Source organism: Tachysurus vachellii, chromosome 2 (genome assembly GCF_030014155.1).
Source record: "Tachysurus vachellii isolate PV-2020 chromosome 2, HZAU_Pvac_v1, whole genome shotgun sequence".
Lineage (NCBI taxonomy): Eukaryota > Metazoa > Chordata > Actinopteri > Siluriformes > Bagridae > Tachysurus > Tachysurus vachellii.
The window spans coordinates 8,786,956-8,808,312 of record NC_083461.1 but is presented as its reverse complement, the minus strand read 5'-3'; positions in this window follow the sequence as shown (position 1 = coordinate 8,808,312).

Here is a 21,357-nt window from a genome sequence, read left to right as displayed (position 1 = left end):
AACAAGAGAAATTTGCCATTCCAGTCTCTGAGTAGTTTTGTCTGAGCACTTTACAGGCTCACAGAAGAATACTGTGTCTTTTTGTAGGATTTTCTCGATCCAGTTTTTTTACAGCTCTAACTGATAATGAGACCATTTGTTTAAGCAGGACAAGAAGTACTAAAGAAGATGATTACTGTCCTTTTCTCAGCATGACCAGCCAGCCATAGCTTAGTTAGAAGGTTTGCTTTTTGAGCCAATTACGACAAGGATCAATAACTAATCTATAGTTAACATGGATAAGCAAATCTGACTTCTTCATAGTTCCTTGTAATTTAAAAAAAATATATATATATTTTTATTTATTCACTCATCTGTGTGTGTTTTAATAGTTATGGTTAAATGCTTTTGTTGTTCATGACAAGGCCATTTGAAATGTATATGAATTTGGACAAACATGATGACAGATATGATTTGATAGCAGCTGTTTTCATATAGCCAAAAAAAAAAAGAATGTTAACCAGTTATCTCACCCTAAGTTTTATTAATTTGAGAACTTCATTATTTCAGGGCTAACGCTTTCCTTTGAAAATACTATATCATATTGTACAGTATTTGTCATCCTTCCAGCTAGGGTTGTGGAGGATCTGTTTGTGGGAGTTGGAAGGAAATCAGAGAAACAGGAAATTCCAAATGGACAGTAACACAAACCCGAGCCTTAAGATGTATTGAATCCTCTTTAGCCTGATCAGGGTTGCACTGCATCTGAAGCCAGTCCCAAAACAATAGGCATCAGGTGAGGATACACCCTGGATTTTATTGTATTATGTAAAAGAAAATGTGATTCATCAAGCCAGGCCACATTGCTTAGATTCGTATCCATATTTCCTGCTTCCAACACATCAACTTTGAGAACTGACTGTTGCCTCCATAATGTACATTAACAGATGCCATTGCAATGAGATATATAATGTTATTCACATCACTTCTCAGTTTTAATGTTATGCTTGTACAGTGTATACCACAGCATGTGTGAGTTGATGAAACTGATTGTTCAGAAGGTGTAATACAAATGATGTCAAGTTGATGCACTAGTTCTTAAATGTTACTGTTTCTATAGTAACAGATCATTCACAGCAATTTGTATGGCAGATGCTCGATTTCAGTTGTTTAACATGGAAAAAAACAATCACTGATTTGGTGAGATTTTTTATTTATTTTGATGACAAATGAGTTTATGACTTTCATGTTTCTTCTTTGTGTAGCATATTTGTGAACTAGCTAGCGGTTAGTAATTAGCAATGACAACATTTAAAATAAAAATAAAATAAATAAAAAGCACTGGAGATGCTTGTTGTTGATTTCTATTTAGATAGGTCCCATTTTGGATTTATTAACAGCAAACAAAAAGAGATTATACCTAATAATTATTGGTAATCCAGTTAAGCTATTTTCTTATGCATCTGTCCAGTTTTGGCTCCATCAGTGTAGCATCTGTCCATTTATTGCTGATCTAGCATCACATCCATCACAATTGAATCATTCTAATGCCTGGTTATTCACATGTCAGAACACAAGTGGCTGCTTCCCAAAAGCTCCACAGCATGATGAGCTCCATTACTTGGCTGAGAGAGTGTTTAAAGCAATCCACCCATGTAACGATCATTCGTTGCGCTATGATAGTTTTGGGGAACTGTGCCTGGAATGATTATGGATGGTGTCCATCTATCTCTCTCGCTCTCACTCAGCCATGAAAAGCACATGGAGAAGTGAGATAAAGTAAAAGAAATATAGACTTACAGAGCAATATATTATGAACACCTGTACACCTGCTCATTCATGCAATTATTTAATCAGAAAATCATGTTGCAGCAGTGCAATGCATAAACTCATTCACATACAGGCCAGCAGCTTTGGGTAATGTTCCTTCAACCACCAGAACGAGGAAAAAATGTGATCTTGGTTATTTTGACCGTGATATGATTGTTGATTCCAGATGGACTGGTTTGAGTATTTTAGAAACTGCTGATCTCCTGGGGTCACACAACAGAGTCTAGAGTTTACACAGAACAGTGTGAAAACAAAAAAGCCAGCGAGTGAAGATATTTTTCAAACTTTAACTGTCCAATTTCAGTCATCCTGTGCTTACTGTTGCCTCAGATTCCTGTTCTCGACCCAATGTGGGTTTCTGCTGTTGTTGCAGTTGCACTGTAAATTATGAGTTGGGACCTCTGTGGCTTAGAATTGTTTGTCCAGCACATCCGACAGATGCTCAATTGTATTGAGATCTGGGGAATTTGAAGACCAATTCAACACCTTAAACTCTTTGCCAGACTCCCAAACTCTCTGCCTCAAACCATTCCTGGACAATATTTGCAGTATAGCAGGGAGCATTATCCTGCTGAAAAAGGACACTGCATTTGATAATACCGTTGTCATTGGTCGTATTTGTCAAAGTATCATCCACATGAAAGCCCAGATCCAAGGTTTCCCAGCAGAACAACCAGGTAAGTGACCAGATTTGCACATGATGTAAAACAAAACATGTTTCAACAGACCAGGCCAACTATCATTGCTCCATGGTTCAGTTCTTATGCTCATTTTTTTTATACAACTAAGCATTAGGGGCTTTGTTCACAGCCCCAGCAGTGGATGCTTTATAGACCTGGGATTCAAACTCATGAACTTCTGATCATTGAGCTAACACCTTAACCAGTAAGCTACTGTATAACATCTCCATGTGCCCGTTGTAGGTCCCTTCAGCAGTGCATTGGAGTCAGTATAGACACTGTAGTTACACTGCACCATACATAGCAAGCTGTGATGCTCTGTGTGTTCTGACACTTTTCTATCATAGTCAGCATTAACATTTTTTTTTTTTATCTAAGTTGTGCTAAAGTAGCCCTTCGATGAGATCAGAACAGACAGGCTACCCTTCATTCCTCATGAACTTTAATGAGCCTTGGCCACCCATGACACTGTCATCAGTTCACTGATTGTCCTTTCTTGGACCACTTTCGGTAAGTACTAACCACTGTATCAACAATGAGCACTGAATGTTCACTCGCTGCCTAATATCCCATCCTTTGAGAGGTCCCACTGTAACAGGATGATCATTGTTATTTATGTTATAACTTATCAGTGCATATGAGTCCTAACCATAACCTTAACCCTGCTATTGTATAGAGGCATCTTCGTTTTCTTCCTTATGTGCAAATTCTCACTTTCTGACTATAAAAGTCTCTATTTTTAGACATTTCACCGCAAGCTGAAATAATCCCACACTACTGCATGACAGAACAGATAGTGGACATTAAACACATGACAGTTTAAATAATTGTATTTCTGTCTGATGTGCTTAATTATATAGAATGTTCTGACAAACAATTTACTTCACAGTTATTATGTTCTCTGTATTATATCTGTAATTGCCTTAAGCTAGAATGACAATGTTTGCTATGCATGTGGCATTTTGGCTGTATGTTTATTAAATGATTATCTATATCATATGCAAATGATAGAAATGAGGGAGGAAATGAAAAATAAATGAATGTAAAGTATCCATAAAATCTAGATCAAACCCATGATAGAATGAAAGGGCAAGGTCCAATGGTGTATATTGAAAAGAATGTATTGAAAAGATGTGCAATGTAGGCAGAATGTGATGGTAGACATGTATTAATATGCATGAAAGTATGATGAATTTCTCACTGAATGAACTTCAAAACGTATTTTTTTGCCTATTCCAAAGAAGACCTCAATTATCAAAAGTGTTTTCATACAATCATGCTAAGATTACGCCTGCGTCTTAGAGTTTTACATTTTATTTTGTGGTAGCAATGACATAGCTATACATACTTATTTACGAAAAATAAAGAAGGAAAGAAAGAGAGAGAGAGAGAGAGAGAGAGAGAGAGAGAGAGAGAGAGAGAGAGAGAGAGAGACATTTTATAATATACAATTATTGTCCAATTATTGTACATTTTGTAAGAGTTTTTTTTTTTCCACATTTCATTTATATAGAATCTACAGTCGTTTTGATGCTTTTCAGAAAAGAGAAAGAAAGTGACCCATCACCTGATACCAGAGTAACCTATTGGCCAAACAGCATACTGAATAAATATAAGATGAACAACACAAATCACCTGTTGAATAAAAAGAAATATTCATACAGCATCTCATAGCTTGCAGTGTTTTATTTTACATTATTAAATTATAACAGTGCTTTAACTGTGTATTAAAATTTAGGCTACAAAACCTGCAGACATTTAATTTATAAGCTGTTCGAGGAAGAAGAATCAGAGTAGTCAAGAAGCTGACCAATGGCTGCAGGAATTCTAGAGAAAAACTTTTACTTAGATTATGTGGTGACTATGTTTTATTCCTAGAAAGAAAGAAAGAAAGAAAGAAAGAAAGAAAGAAAGAAAGAAAGAAAGAAAGAAAGAAAATGTCATCTATTTACTAGAAAATTAAGTGTTTTACTGTTGCTAAAATTTTTCAATATGGTACTATTAAGAAAAATGTATACAGTGTGAAGCAGCTATTTTTAAATTTCACAGTGATGTAAAGTTAGCTAACATAATTAAAATACACCATAAAACTGCCTTTCCCAGCCTTTCCAGTTCACATAGGCAGTTCACATAGACAGAAGTCTCCTTGTTCCTTCTGTTGGCAGATACAGTATCTCTCTCTCTCTCTCTCTGTAGTTGGATGTGTGCTCTTTTTCTCCTAAATATGCTCGCTCCATCTTCTAGGTATCCACTGCTGGGACATATAAGGGCTTGCCAGGTCAGTGGAAACGTGGAACCCAAGGACATACTGTTAGAATGTGAGGGCCATGAACTACAGAATGAGTGAATTCTGGGCGTATTTATCCTATAGAAAATATCAGTTCCAGTCATGTTGGTTGTTAACTGTTAAAAACTGTCCATTTTATTGATACAGCTTCTCCATCTGCTCATTCAGCTGTGTATAATAGCCCTGAAAAGACAAGAACACATAACGTGGCAGCTTCCACAAACCTGGAAATAATCCTGTAGCATGTTTATCTCATATTATCCAGTAAATATGATCTGATTAACTGTTAATTAAAATAAATTCAGATAGAATCTCATGAAATAATTAGTAATATTGAAATGAAGAAAGAAATGAGGATCACTCTTACTTGTATAAATTTGGTCCAATGGCTTATTTTCCTTTTCATAAGGCATTTAGATGATAAATGCTGCAACTTTTTTATACTTATTTATTTTAAACATTTTTATATTGTGAATGGTTAATTAGCGACAAAGTGCTGTGTTCTGGAAAAAAATAGTTTCTGTTGAATTAACAGTAAAAGTTTTTATTTAAAAACAATTGTTTAATACTTTAAATTCTAGCCTAAATTTACAGAGTTTTACACACTGTGAACTAGTAAAATATTATAGTCAATATACGTGCATGTTGCAATATACCGGATCCTTTTACAGTAAATCTAGTGTTTCTAATATGTAAGCTATGGTTACCTGCATATTGCAGTCTCAGTTTGGTTGTTTGCCGACTTTGTGTTTATTCTTTCTTCAACTTTGTAAGATTGCCATGTTGCTAACCACTTTGCATTCAGTTGGATGAAAATCTTTACCTGCCCTTTGCAGTTTCTCAGTTATTCCACAAGAGATGCTCTTTAAATACCTTCACTTCATCCAGCTGGCTTATGTGCTGTCTACAAAATCAAAACTCAAGATCTGATACTTCCAAAGAGCTAAAAGAAGAGTGCAAGATTAAAAAACTGTTGTTGAGCACAAAAACAAATAAATACATAAATGAAAATAACTTTCCAAATATCTTATAGAATATCTAGATTTAGTGACTTTATAGTGTGATGGTATTATTTCTTGACCTGAAATATGTCAGGTCATAGTGCAGTTACAATGATGATTAATAATTGTTGATATATATTCAAAGGTTTGTTTAGTTCCTAAGAGCATCTTTTATTCTTCACTATCTTTTAGAGACACTGAATGTGATAATGAGAAATTCGATGTAGGAGGAGTGAAGACAACAAGCATCAAACTCAAATTTCCTAATGCAGTTTATTAAAACACAGCTTGTCTAGTTAGTGGGTAGGAAGGTTTAAGATTTGTAAGTTGATATGATGAAGCAGATTGTACAGATGAGAAAGTGAAAGAGCTTTACAGATTAAAGCACTAAAGCGCAGATGCGTTGTAGGTAATTATACAAACCTTTTACAAGTATAAATATGAATAAATCTTGAATCACACGGGTTTTCTTAGGGGGAAATTGTTATTTCTATTTATTTTTCTATTATACAAATTTGAAGTTTAAAAAAAAAAACACAACAGGCCGGTTTTTCATGTTTTCCCAAGTCTGCATGGGATTCAATTCAATTCAATTCAAATTTATTTACTTTTAACAATAGATATTGCCTCAAAGCAGCTTTACAGAACACAAGAAACATAATGCAAGAAACTGAATATTATACAAAGATTAGACTAATATTGTATTAATTATTGTATTAATCTAACACTTATATTTAAATGTGTTAGTATTTATCCCCAATGATCAAGCCTGAGGTGACTGTGGTGAGAAAAATATTCCCTTAGATGGAAGAGGAAGAAACCTTGAGAGGAACCAGACTCAAAAGGGAACCTCATCTTCATTTTGGTGACACTGGAGGGTGTGATTGTAAATATACAGTCTAATTGTGTATTGAAATGTATTGTGCATTCATCCCCAAACTCAGTCCTGATTGCTAGCTTTAATTGTGTGCCACGTGATAGACTGGCATCCTTTACAGAATTTTTCTTTACAGAATAGGCTCCAGATCCATCAAAACCCTGACAAGAATAAAGCAATAACTAAAATGAATGAATGAATGAATGAATGAATGAATGAATGAATGAATGGGTGAATGAGTGAGATTTTCCCTGATAATTTTAAGAAAATTTTTGAAATGCATTCTTGCAGGGAACCTGAAGAATATCTTAGAGGATTTGGGGCACAAGACATAGAACAATCACACACAATACAGACAATTTTAAGATGCCAGTCAGCTTACAAATGCATGTCTCTGACTGCAGGAGGAAACTGGAGTATTTGGAAGAAACCCCCGATAGCAGATGGAGAAGCTGGAAACTCTGCACATGGACAGTTAACCATTAAGCCCTCATTTACCTCCAACGTTATTATCCAAAAAAAATGCATATACATATTAAGCACATATTGTGTTTATAAACTTTTATAAACACAGATTCACAAATGATGGGAGCAAAACAAAAATGCAAACACAACTCAAGAGTTAAATAGCATTTATCCCAGATTACCTTCTTACACTGAAAAATATAGAGCCAAGCCACTCAGAACTTGTTTAAAAGGATGGATCTGTAGAAGGATAAAGGAATCTTCGCATGTTATATTTGACACTGAGCTGTCTTAGTCCCTCAAAACCTAAACACCAAAGGAGACAAAAGACCCACTCATGTGTCCAAGAAGACACCGTTTATCTCATACAAGAGCAAATCATTTTATGCTCCTATTGTCCTGTATAACAATGTGCTGCAGTGGCCTATAAAACTATGCAGGAAAAATGAAAAAAAAAGCTTAAAAAAACAAAATAGTAAGCATGACTTGTGCCATCCTAACATCGTATTGTTTTCATGTCAGTCAACTGAAATGCAGCAGCACTAGCTGTGAAGCAGAAACCAAACTTGCTCTCAGATGTCAGCTGCAGTTACACCTACACTGTAACAACATGAAACGTCAGAAAAAAAGTGATAACTTTACAATACATAGTCATGTATTGATCGCATGTTTCAGAACATCAGCTTTTAACGTGAAATGCCCTCAATACGTGTACAGCATAGAAAAGCTTGCACTTCCAAATTCCCTACACTAAAATGATGGAATTGATAACAAGGCCCGCAAATTAAACAAGCGTATAAGGCGGCAGGAGTAATACCGCAGAGTCCGTCTCAAGGGACTTAACCATTTCATTCCTGCTTCCCTCTGAACAGGAATAAAGGCAATTAAATTCCATTAATCTGAAAGTTAATAAGAATGTTGATTTTAAAAGGCCAAAAGGGAGCTAAAGAAAGAAGGAGGGAAAAATAAATAAAAATGAAATGAAAATGTTAAAAAGTAATTACAGAGGGAAGCTATATATGGAATAATAATATGGTGATTTTCCTGACACCACAATTTATTCACAGTGGCTGGTAATGCAAGAGATTTTTATTTGATTGTAGAGATGCTCCACAGTATCACATGTACTGTAACAATAAGTTAAATGTGCAACATTATGTATTAATAACTGCCTTAGTATAAGAGGAATAACATAGTTTGGGATGTGATGCTTTAGGAAAATTCTCAACTTTTTTTTATAACAGCATGCCTCTTGTGTCTTGCGTTATTACTGTAAGTGAAAACATAACTCTTGATTAATTTTATGAATGGTAATATATTTGTTTTTATTTTTTCTCCCCTGTTTGTGTCAGTTTGACAGTTTGTCCGATACTTGAAAATATTTCTCAGATATTAAAAAGCAAAACTTCCATCAGATTTCTAGTGGCATTGATTTGACACAGTTTGATAATTATGCATCATGTGTCGTCATTCCTGCTGTCATTATGTGAGATTGTACTTGTGTGTTTTTGCAGCCAAGTTTGGCCTTCAATACCCTGAAGTACAAAGATGGAGTACAACATGCAACATGCAAGACTGCGCAAAGGCCATGAGCTAATGAGTTCTACTAATCAACACCTCCATTTCCCCAACACCCCTTGAGCACATCGGCTCAGAAATGTAATTTATTTAGCAGTGAACCTATCTCGTATACACACACACACACACACACACACACACACACACACACATACCTGCAAACATATATATATATTCGCTTTTTTTCTTTTTTCTTAATGATCCATGGCTGTGAATACCTTGACAATTAAGCAGCAACATTCCTGACAGTTTGCAAGATCAATAAATATTATTTCATTACAGAACGTATAGAGAACCTAAAAATAAAAAAAAGCTTCACAGCACATGCATAAAACATTGCATACTCTAGCACTGATGTCTTAATATTTGGCACATATATCATGATGATGTCTTTATAATGCCACAAATGTTTTTTACATTAAAATAATCTACTATATGAAGGAGTAGACAGTAATAAATGAAAGAAAGTCAATATTTGCTAATGATATCCATTAACGTTGTATTTATAAGTCAATTGGCCGCTCAGTTTCTCTAAATATCTTAGAAATCTGGACTTTGACTGTCACACTTTAGTGAAGTACCACTAATTATTTTTTGGTTGAAAGGTAAAGTTTGGAAATATAATGTAATGTAAAATCTAATTGAATGTTTATTTACTGACCCAATAATGCCAGCTAATGGAAAATCCTCCATTGATAGCAGTGAGTTTTAATGATGGCTGAGGGACAGATGCCTGGATTCAGTGCAGTACAAAGAGTCTTGATTTTGTTTTAATCTAATATTGATCCTGTCTTGGTCTTGACTTTTGATCTGCAACTAATGTAAAATTTAGTTATCCTTACCTGACGTCTCAAATTAACATGCATTTGTACATTTTAAAATGTTCCCACTTTCCCACTTCACTAAATTCTGCAGAAGTCTTGGCATTCTCACCTATAATATAGCTTTCATTTTAGAAAACAAAGACTATTTCAGTGAAAACAAGAAAACAATGGCCTTAAACTCTAAATGTTTAGTATGTTTGATTACAAATGACAAACTGAGTCATCCAAATAATTACAGAAATGCATTTTTTCCCCTTAGACCTAGAAGACCATATCTCATTTGGATGGCATTAGTTGTTAAAAGAGATCAACCTCCCACACATAAGTGTAATAAAAGTCAGCACACCCCAAGGCTAAAGACAGCAAAGCCTGAGGCAGACTTCTCTAGCAGCCACTAGACTCCTTAAATTTCCATCAGAATGAGCCACACGTTCACACGCTGTGGGGAATGTCATTATTGAATTTAGTCCATATTTTTTTTTTTTTTGCCTCATACTTCATCCTGGTCCTTCATAATTTCATGTGACTTTAAACTAGAATTTTAAACATTTCTTTGTATCCCTGTTTGTTACAGCTTTTCCCAGTCATTAATTATTTCTTTTTTTTTTTTATTTGATGTAACGCAGAGCATTTCCATGTCATTTCATGTTTGTACTCCAGCACAAAGCCCACCTTTTAAACACAATGAGTTCTTCATTAAATATTTGATCTTTAAATAGTCTTTTCTTCCTTTCCTAATACAAGCAATGATCTGCAATAAGTGAGAGTACAAGCATACATGATGATTGTATAAATTGACTTTTGATACTGTTAAAGTTAATCTTTTCTACTGGGTGTCCTTGGGTAGGATAACAGCACGTTGCATCATGTGATGTCTAATGCTAAGACTTACAGCCTATTTTCTGTGAGTTGGTGACATGATTGACAGCAAACTGTGGCGACAGAATTGAGAAAATTTGTACTTTATGCAAATCTGGAGCGACTTCCAATAGAAGTGAAGACAGTAGAGTGTATGAGACCCGTGCCAAAGAGCACACACTGTTCCTCCTTCATCTCATATAATATGATGTGTGTATCTGTGTATGTGTGGATCTTATAAACATTATTAATATGGCAACCAGTAGTATGAAATGTACTGGTGACTTCATAGTACAGCGACTGGTGATTTGCAGCAATAAAAACACCATATTTTAAAGGTAGAATACGTTATTTACACTCACAGGCACTTTATTAGGAACACATGAACATTTACACTTTCATGTAATTATCATGCATGCCTAATATTATGCAGATACGGACGGCTTCAGGTACCGCTCACATAATATTATGACAGCAGCTGTCGGTAATGCTCATATTTACCTTGAGAATGGTGGAATGCTATCACATAGCTACTTGTCTCAGAAGTGATGTTTAATATTTCAGTTGGTAGCTCGACAACGACAAAAATCAACTAACCTCTACAAGTTTCTGAGACATTTGTCACAAGATTTGCACAACAACCCCCTGTTTTTTCTAGTGTAATAAATGACAATGTAATAGTTCATGAGGATTATTTTAGAAAATCGTTTTTGCTCATTTTCATGAAGAGGATTCATGAACAAATGCAATAAGACTGGCTTTTTTTATTTTATTTTATTTTTTTTTTTTATCAAAAAGCATTGTACAGGAGCCTATTGTGTTCTCAGTGTTTCTCTTTATGAGTGTACTTTATATAATAATCTTAGATTAGACAGATCACAACACAATTCAATTCAATTTAACTTTTTTTCACATTCTCTCAAAGCAGCTTTACATAAGTATAGAAATAAAATAAAAATGTTCCCTAATGAGCAAGCCGGAGGTGATATGAGGAAGAAACCTTGAGAGGAACCAGACTCAAAAGTGAACCTCATCCTTTTTTGCGTGACCCTGGACACTAAATAATGTCAATATAAATAATGTCCTTTATTCAACAGTTTGATCTTGTGTGGAATTAAGCAACCAAGGGCTCCTGAGGAACTAATAGGTCAGTGTAATTTTCAAGTTCACTACAGACTTAACACTTATTCCTTCCTGACAGTCTTCAAATGTTCACTGATGAAGACCAGAGCACAAAACTGACCGACGCAACAATAGCTCAAAGACGTACTCAGCAATCCCATGAGTTTATTTTATATATAAATATGTTTTTTTTTTTAAATAAGGTTATAATACCTAGCAGGTGTATACAGTATACAGTTTTATCCTAAAGCAGTCCCATAATAATTTCCCATAATTAATGCATACATCTGTGGAATTATGGCAGGCATGATTTAGTAGGACACGTCACATAGGCTTATTCAGGACAAAATTCAGAGCAAAATATCTTTGCTTGAGCTCTCAGCCACCGACTGGTATGTCCCACATTCTATTACCTTTCTGTCCATTAGAACTTCAAAGAGCAAAGTACATTGTTTTGCTTTTAGTCAAATGAGGGTGAAATGTCTGAAGTGCATGGGATTGCTGCCATGGATAAAGTCCAATGATGTGTCTGAATCATTGCACTGAATTTGTGGTCCAGACGTTTTGTAGTGTTGCGGACACTCAGTAAACAAATTGAATTTCCCGTATATTGTTAGAAATCGGTGCAAATAAATGTGCGTATTATGCAAAGAAATCACTCAGCCAAATAGAATATAGTAAAATACATAAAAATATGTCACCAAATTTCTCACTGAACCCATTATCATATTAGAAGAAAGGTAACGTTTCATTAAGCAGCATTTATTTATTTATCATATTGTGACAAATCCTTTTTTTATACTGTGTAGTAATATTGGAATTCATGGCTCTTCACCAAACATTACAGAAATAAAAGCTCCAGCTCATTTGTTGATAGATTTTTTTTTTTTTTTTTTTTTTTTTTTTGGGAAAATGTCAAGCCTATTTATCTCTGTTTGCATGATTCATTGAATTTTGCAGTTGGAAACAATTTATACTAATCCACACACCAACTCCCTCTCCCTGTTTCTCTAATTCTCTCCTGGGAACTACATATTTGATTATGGATCATAAAATATATATCACACATTTTGACCTTAGAAACTTTTGCAGAGCAGAATGGAATGCAAAAACTTCAATTTTTGAAACTTTTTTATGTCACATTTTTTGCAATGTTCAATTCAATTCGATTCAAGATTATTTGTATAGCGCTTTTTAATTGACATCGTCTCAAAGCAGCTTTAAAGAACATAAACATAGAACAAAAAGTTAATATAAAGAATAATAGAAAGATTAAAATACAAAAAAAGATTCAAGATTAATATTAGATCTATTTAAATGTGTATTTATTTATCCCCAATGAGCAAGTCTGAGGTGACTCAGGCAGCAGTGGTGAGGAAAAACTCCTTTAGATGGTAAAGGAAGAAACCTTGAGAGGAACCAGACTCAAAAGGGAACCTCATCCTCATATGGGTGACACTGGAGGGTGTGATTATAAATATACAGTCTGACAAATGTTGTATTGACAGAAATAATTATGTATGTATATTGTATGTTGTGTGTTAGAAATAATTCTGACGTTTAGACTTTAGACACTGTTTCTTTTTCTTTTCACTGCAATCTCAAACCCAAACTTGATGATTTCCTGGCAATGAAGGTGTGTGAATGGAAATCAGACCTATTCTAATGTTTACCATTAACACCAGGAGTTGAGTCTCAGTGGTTAAGGTTTTGAGGCATTAGAAATATGAACTTTCTTTACTCAAGTAGTCACTTCTATAGTATATCAAGTAACTCCCATATCATGAAATATTTAAAAAATTATTAATAACCCACTGTGTTTGTCAATCATTAATAACACAATACAACACAGTATGTGTAGATATTCAGCAAGGGACTGACATTCGCTCCACTGTTCTCAAATTAGACACTATGAGTCTGACCAGACTCTGTTTACTGAATGAATGAACGAGTGAATGAAGTCAAAATGTGATCAGTTAGCAGTTTGTGTCCAGACTTTCAAATGTCCAGATGTCGAAATGTCATGCAATACTAGAAATACAATTCTGTTTGATGCCCAAACAAAAGGGAAACATACATATTTCAGTTAGAAAATATGAAAGATTTACCATGTTAAAGGTTTTTCAAGGTAAACTTGAAAACTGTACTTAAGAACGAATGATCAGTTATAACGTTATATCCAGAATTCACAGCAAACCAGCATTTGGCTCTTGAGCAAGACCCTTCCACTACTTAACCATATGCTTGGGTTTTATACATTCTCAAATGTGAGAATTCAACCTTGAAGGACATAATTGCCAGTCTGTCAGCAGGAAAGTAAAAAATTTGGTGTCGCTACCCCAATAGGATGAACGTGGTAGTACAAGCAATGATTTCTATCAGTCTCTGGTGCCACACTGTGGAGCTGAGCATCTCTTACTCAAAAAAAAATGGATTACAGGCTCCAATCCAGTGCAGGCTGATGGAAGAAAAGGGGAAACTGGCACGATTAGCTTTAAAGCTCTTCATTCGAACAATCTTGGTTTCATTACTCCAAAACAAGTGTTAAGAAATAGGATTCACAATCCATTTAGACCCCTATTTGCAAGGCAATTCCGACATCCTCAGAGAAGAAAGCGGGTCTAACAGAAAAGATTCAATTCAATGGTTTTAGGGGAAAACTGGAACAGCATACCAAGTATTGAGGATACATTCAGAGGCATGTGTGTGTTAAAGTGTGTTAAAGCTTCCCTTTCGGCCGTGACATATCACAATGGATTAGCAAAATGTTATTTAATAGAATGTTCTGCCTCAATTACACAGAATACTTATGAGTTGCCTTTTTTTTTTTCTTGTCTGGATTCATGTAGATCACGCTTTTCCCTTAGGTTTTTAGAAAAGAAGTGAAACTAAATTCTAAGCTAATCTATTATGCAAGAAACACACCAGCAAGCATGTTTGTGAAGTAAATTAATAAATGTTTACAGACGTAGCTCGGTCATCCAAAATTCTGAAATGAGTCCAAGATGATTCTGAAATAATTTAGGCTTAAAACTCTGCTTGCACAGTAACATAAAGGAATGTAGGTTGGACACACAGCCTCATTATTACTTACACACACATATACACACACACACACACCATCCACTTTGCTTTTTGCTGACAAAATTATTATTAAAAAAAAAAAAAGTGCTGCAGTTATTGGCCCTTTGCTCCATAGATACATAAAAGGGCCTTTGGGACATAGGTAACATTACAAAGCAAGAAGTGCTCTGTCATACCACTTGGATTGTGTTGCCTCTCTGGCCTTTTCTATATCAAAGCTACTGTTATACTGCTACGTATACCAGCCTACTGACTTTTCATTATACGTCCTGTCATACCATCTCACAGGACAAATGCCTGATCTTTCATACTTTCACCATCAAAGCTCAGTCAGTGCTTCATCTTTCCTTCTTCGACAGTGAAATACTCGCAGTGCGAATGATGTAATTATGATCCAGTGGGTGGAGTATAAATGAGCCCTCCTGCTATCATTAGGAAAATGAAAGGGTGATGTAGGTAGAGCTATTCAGAAGATGAAATGCAGTACAGAAGCACTTTTATTTTCTTTGAGAAGAGGAGGAAGTATGTATTGATCTGGGCTGTCAGCCCGTCGCCGCTTATTTCGTCCTCTGTCTCTCTCCCTATTTCATATACATAAGAAAGGCTTCAACGGATCAAGGTCGAATATTCCTGAGAGGAAGGAAAAACAAGGTAGAGGAAAAGAAATATGTTCTGAAATATTGGAGTGCATGAGCTCTTGCAGAAGCTCTTCATCTCTATGTTCCTATCGACTGCCTGCTTATTGGATCTCTGACAGAAGAATATTAAACCACATTTCATCTCATATCCGCTTTAACGAGGCCCCACGAAGGCACTCGGATCAATGACAGAGCAAGGTTACTGCACCCTAGTCTCTCTCTTACCATCCCCATAAACAGCCCTTTCTGTCCTCCGAATCTGGCCTGAGCAGCCCCAAGACTCTCACTTCAAACATTTGTGCCGTGATCATTTGCAATGCGTCTTAGTAATCACCCTGAGTCAAGAGTGTGAGAGAAAATAAAGATATAAGGCAGAAATAAGCATACAGGAACTTGCGGGTACACTATGTGGAATGCAAAAAAAAATGCTACAGGGGAGAGGAATAGATTGACACTCGGCTTTTTGCACTGGGGAGATGGTGCATATCAAGCAGCAAGCGTTAGCTCTGAAAAAAATGAGGGTGAATATAAACACGGCAAAAACAAACCAGCTGAGAGGTTGCATTGGCTTCCTGGATCTCATTAGCAAAGGTCTCAAAGTGTGTTTGTGTTACTCAAAAGTAGAAAGATAAAATAAAAATGGAAGAGTAAGAACCAGAAAAAAAGGATGTGCTGCTTCCAATGTAATCTATCTAGAATCATACTATCTAGCATCGATGAGTAGGTCAGAAAGAAATATATATGGTATTTATTTATATATATAAGGTGGTATTTAGAAAGCAACAGACAGCTGTTTCTCTGGTCATAAAGTTCATTCCTCTTCTACCGCTTATTCGAACTACCTCGGGTCACGGGGAGCCTGTGCCTATCTCAGGTGTCATCGGGCATCAAGGCAGGATACACCCTGGACGGAGTGCCAACCCATCGCAGGGCACACACACACACACTCATTCACTCACGCAATCACACACTAGGGACAATTTTCCAGAGATGCCAATCAACCTACCATGCATGTCTTTGGACTGGGGGAGGAAACCGGAGTACCCGGAGGAAACCCCCGTGGTCATAAAGTTTCACAATAAAAATCAATTCAGAATTTGCAAAAAAAAAAAAAAAAAAAAAAAAAAAAAGGATAGCGGTACATCAGTTTTCGATGTGCTGTACCATAAATGCAGAGATCTTCCTACTCACTGCATACAAGTGACAGCTTGAAGCAAGACTCACTACACATAGTTTCTGCTAGGATTACACGGCTGTCTGTGGAACTCGGAGAGGTGGGAGTAAGTCACACATGTGCAAGTCACAAGTAAGTCTCAAGTCTTATCCTTCAAGTCTCAAGCAAGTCCGAGTCATTTTTTGTGAGAGTCAAGTCAAGTCAAGTCAAGTCACTGCTTTATGTCAAGCAAGTCAAGTCAAGTCGTAGCTTGAGTCAAGCAAGTCACTGGCAAGTCATACAGATGTTTGATAATTTAACTAAATGTATATATTAAACAAAGTTAAATCTACAGTATTTATGGACTATGAGTTTTATTTGCAACAAAAATGATTATATGCATTTATTTTTAAAAGGTGTCCACATACAGGTGAGTTGTAAATACAATAAAAAATCTAAAAATCAATAAAAATCAAAACTACAAAGAATAAGATGTAAATGTAACTGAAATAAGGCGTAAAAGCATGAAAAATTTCAATATGCCTCAAACATGGCAGAAGACCATGGAAAAGTATATATATATATATATATATATATATATATATATATATATATATATACGTATATATATATATATATATAAGTACAATGGTTTCTATGCAACCAAATGGCATTTTTTGAACAGGCATTCCCTTTTAATGGGACATGAAAACATCCTTAAATTAGATCCTTCCCTTTTAACAACAGAACAACAACAACAAGAAATCACGTCAATCAAAAAACGTAAATTATTGAATCCCACAAACCTTGAAGTGAATTAACTATTTTTATTTTTGGGTGAACTATCCCTTTAAATTGAATGTGTGTGCGTGTGTGTTTGCGTGTGCATGCGAGACAAGAATATGACTGTGCTTGCAACTCTGAAGTTTTTTTATTTTTATTCATTCATTCATTTTCTACCACTTATCCGAACTACCTCGGGTCACGGGGAGCCTGTGCATCTCAGGCGTCATTGGGCATCAAGGCAGGATACACCCTGGACGGAGTGCCAACCCATCGCAGGGCACACACACACACACTCTCATTCACTCATGCAATCACACACTAGGGACAATTTTCCAGAGATGCCAATCAACCTACCATCCATGGGGGAGGAAACCGGAGTACCCGGAGGAAACCCCCGAGGCACGGGGAGAACATGCAAACTCCACACACACAAGGCGGAGGCGGGAATCGAACCCCGACCCTGGAGGTGTGAGGCGAACGTGCTAACCACTAAGCCACCATGCCCCCCATTTTTATTTTTATTTTTATTTTTATTTTTATATTTATGTTTTTATATATATATATGTGCATCCCCATAAACGATCCATACGCTTTTCACACAAAACCTAACACTGAAGACCAATTATAAGTGCTATTGCAAAAAAGCTGACATTTCCACATAAACAGTGACCAACCATTTACACTACATTGCACTTGCAAAAATTTAATTTGATAGAACTTTGTCATTCAATGGTGAGCGATGTGGTCGCATACTGCTGTTCTTCTCTTCTCATCTTGCACAAAATCCCGGTACCCGGACTTAATTATTTTTGATGTAGCGCCTTCCATGTTTCGTCACGATTGTTAAGGTTTATTAGTTAGTGCGCGCGCTCCCTCTGCTTGCCTGCTGCGTCACGTGGTTAGATTACGCTCTTGCGTGCGTTTAAAAACAGATTTAAAAACAAAATAGACAAAAAAGATAAAACAAAAACGAAAAACAAGTTATTTCGAGTCATTTAACTCAAGTCCGAGTCAAGTCTCAAGTCATGAATGTCAAGTCAAAGTCAAGTCGAGTCTTTTTTTAATATTTGTCAAGCAAGTCTCAAGTCTCAAATGTGTGACTTAAGTCCGACTCGAGTCAAGTCATATGACTCGAGTCCCCCATCTCTGGGAACTCGCTCACTTGGTCTTCATATACATGAACAAATCTACAGTACAGACTCTCTTGCACATGTCATGTTGGAATATAAGTCTTTTTTTTTTATTTTTATAAAGTGGCACAAAATTGGTGGCACAAAGTGGTTAAGGCTCTGGTTACTGATTGGAAGGTCAGGGTTCTGTTGTAAGACCCTTAACCCTCTCTTCTCTAGGGGCATTGTATTATGAATAACCTTGTGCTCTGACCCTAATGTCCTACCATGCGATAATTAAAGAAATTAATTTCATAACTGTCTCTGGGGCATTTCAGCATAGCGGTTCGCATGTTTGCCTTGTATCCCTGGAGCTGGGGGCTTGATTCCTGCTTCCACCTTTTGTGAGGATTTTGCATGTTCTTCATGTGCCATGGGGGTTCCCCCCTAGTCCAAAGACAACTAAATGGGATCACTAAATTGTCCATAGTGTATGAATAGGGGTATATAATTATGCCTGTCCCCTACCTTGTGCCCCAAGTGTACATGTATAGACTCCAGGTTCCCTACAACCTTGTGTAGGATTAAGTGGTACAGAAAATGAATGGATGGATAATAGTCTCTAGAGTACTAGTTATAACTAGTCATTTTTTTTTTCTTTTGCATTAATATCTAAGAAAATATTCGACCAATATTATTTCATTGCATGGAAGAATCTTTTCATACTAAAGAAACAATGTTATTCCTTATTTGATCATATTTTGAAATAATATTTTGAAATGAATAACAATGCTGAAAAAAAATTATATAAAATTTTTTTTATAAAATTATATATATACATATATTTAATATATATATATATATATATATATATATATATATATATATATATATATCAAATATATTCTATACACAGAATTAAATTTATGCATATTCAGGCTTTTGTGCTTGATCAATAGGTCAGAAACATCAGGTACAGTGGCATGCGAAAGTTTGAGCACCCTTGGTTAAATTTCTGTTTATGTGAACAGTTAAGCAAGTGGAAGATGAAATGATTTCCAAAAGGCATAAAGTTACAGATTACACATTCCCTTTATATTTTAAACAAAATCATTATTTATTTTCATCTTTTACATTTTTAAAATAACAGAAAACTAAAAGGCCTAAGGCAAAAGTTAGGGCACCCTGCATAGTTAGTACCTATTAGTAGTTTTTACAGATTGTGTTATGTTTGCACCAGAAACTGTTGGAATTTATTGTAATTCCTTCTTTCCTCTACCCGTGAAATGTTCTCTGTGCCATTGTCTGCAATACACCCCCAAAGCACGATCGATCCACCCCCATGCTCGACAGTCGGACCGGTGTTCTTTTCATGAAATTCTGTGCCCTTTGTTCTCCAAACATAAATTTGTTCATTGTTGTCAAGGCATCTATTTTAACCTCATCAGTCCACAGGACTTTTTTTCCAAAATGCAACAGGCTTGGGGAAATGTTCTTTTGCATAATTCAGATGCTGAATTTTTTCTAATGAATCTTCCATGAAGGTCATATTTGTGCAGGTGTTACTGAACAGTTAAATAGTGGACCACCACTCCAGTGTCTAGCAAATGTTCCTGGAGGACTTTTGCAGTCAAATGGGGTCTCGCTTGCTTTTCTAGCAATCCTACAAGCAGTTCTCTCTGATATTTTTCTTAGGTCCTCCAGACCTTATCTTGAACTCCACCGTCCCTGTTAACTGCCGTTTCTTAATTACATGCCGATCTGTCAATCATTTTCACTTTCAGATTGTTAAGAAACAGAACCCATGGCTGCTGATTTTTAGGACAATGTTAGAAAAGTCTTGGTATGTATAAAGCTTTGAAGTTTGCATCACTTGGCCTTTCCTAACGATGTCTGTGAACAAGTCATGACCCTAACAGGCTAATTAAGGTCTGATACCTCGGAAAAAGTGATCTGAGTGCTCAAGTCTCCTGGGGTTCCAATTCTTTTGCAGGGTGCTGCTTTCCCTTTTTCATTTTAAAATTGTAAGAAACAAACAATACACTAATACTGCTTAAAATAATGCAAAAGAGTGTTTCATGTTTAACTTTATGCCTTTTGGAGATCATTTTCCACTTGCTTAACTGGTCACATAAACAGAAATTTTAACCATAGGTGCCCAAACTTTTGCATGCCTTTGTTTATGGAAACTTTGGGATTCATGATAGATCGGAATCCCTTTAAAAAAAAAGATAAAGAAGCAGCTAATGACCAAAATTGGCTAATCTTTGATCACCTGAATAAATAAATTCATTTTACTTATAAAATTTGACTCATGTAAGATTATAAGTTCACATAAATTTAACAAATTTGTACCTCTGGTTTCACTCAGTGCAGGTATCACGTCTACCGCGTTCAACCGAAAAACCTGCCAGGTTGCTCCTCTAAATTGTCTCCAAATGTGAATGTGTGTGTAAATGAGTGTACAAATTGTCCTGCATTGGCCCTTTGGATTCCCACCTCATGCTGGATGTTCCCAGATCCATTGTAAAACTGTACAGGAAAAAGTGATAACTGAAGATGAACAAATTCCATTCATCCATTTCCTAAACTGGACTCTATCACAGGGGAATAGGGGCAGAAGCAGGGGACACCCTGGACAGGGGGCTGATCCATCGCAAGGCGCAGTCACAAATACAACTCATATCTTTGCCCTCAAGATGAACAAATTAAATACATATAGTTAATATATTCATTATCAACCCATTTTTATAAGTCAGGCACATTGAAATGTATAGATTAACCTGCAAACCTGCATTGCAGAGCTTCCTTTTCGTTACGACGAGGCTCTTAAATTAATAAACAATTCTAAGTGCTTCTCAGCATTCAAGACTATAATGGAGTGTGTGTTGCATGTCGTACTACAATGTTCAGTTTCCACTTCAGCCCAACTGGGGCATCAGCATGAGTGAAGTAATTACTAATGGTGCCACAGGTGCGAGTGTGTGTGTAAGAGCAAGAGGATAACGACTGCTCTGTGCTCATGGCTCACAGCCACACGAGGTGGGAGTCAGCCTCCCACTTGCCTGCTAATAAATATTTATGAT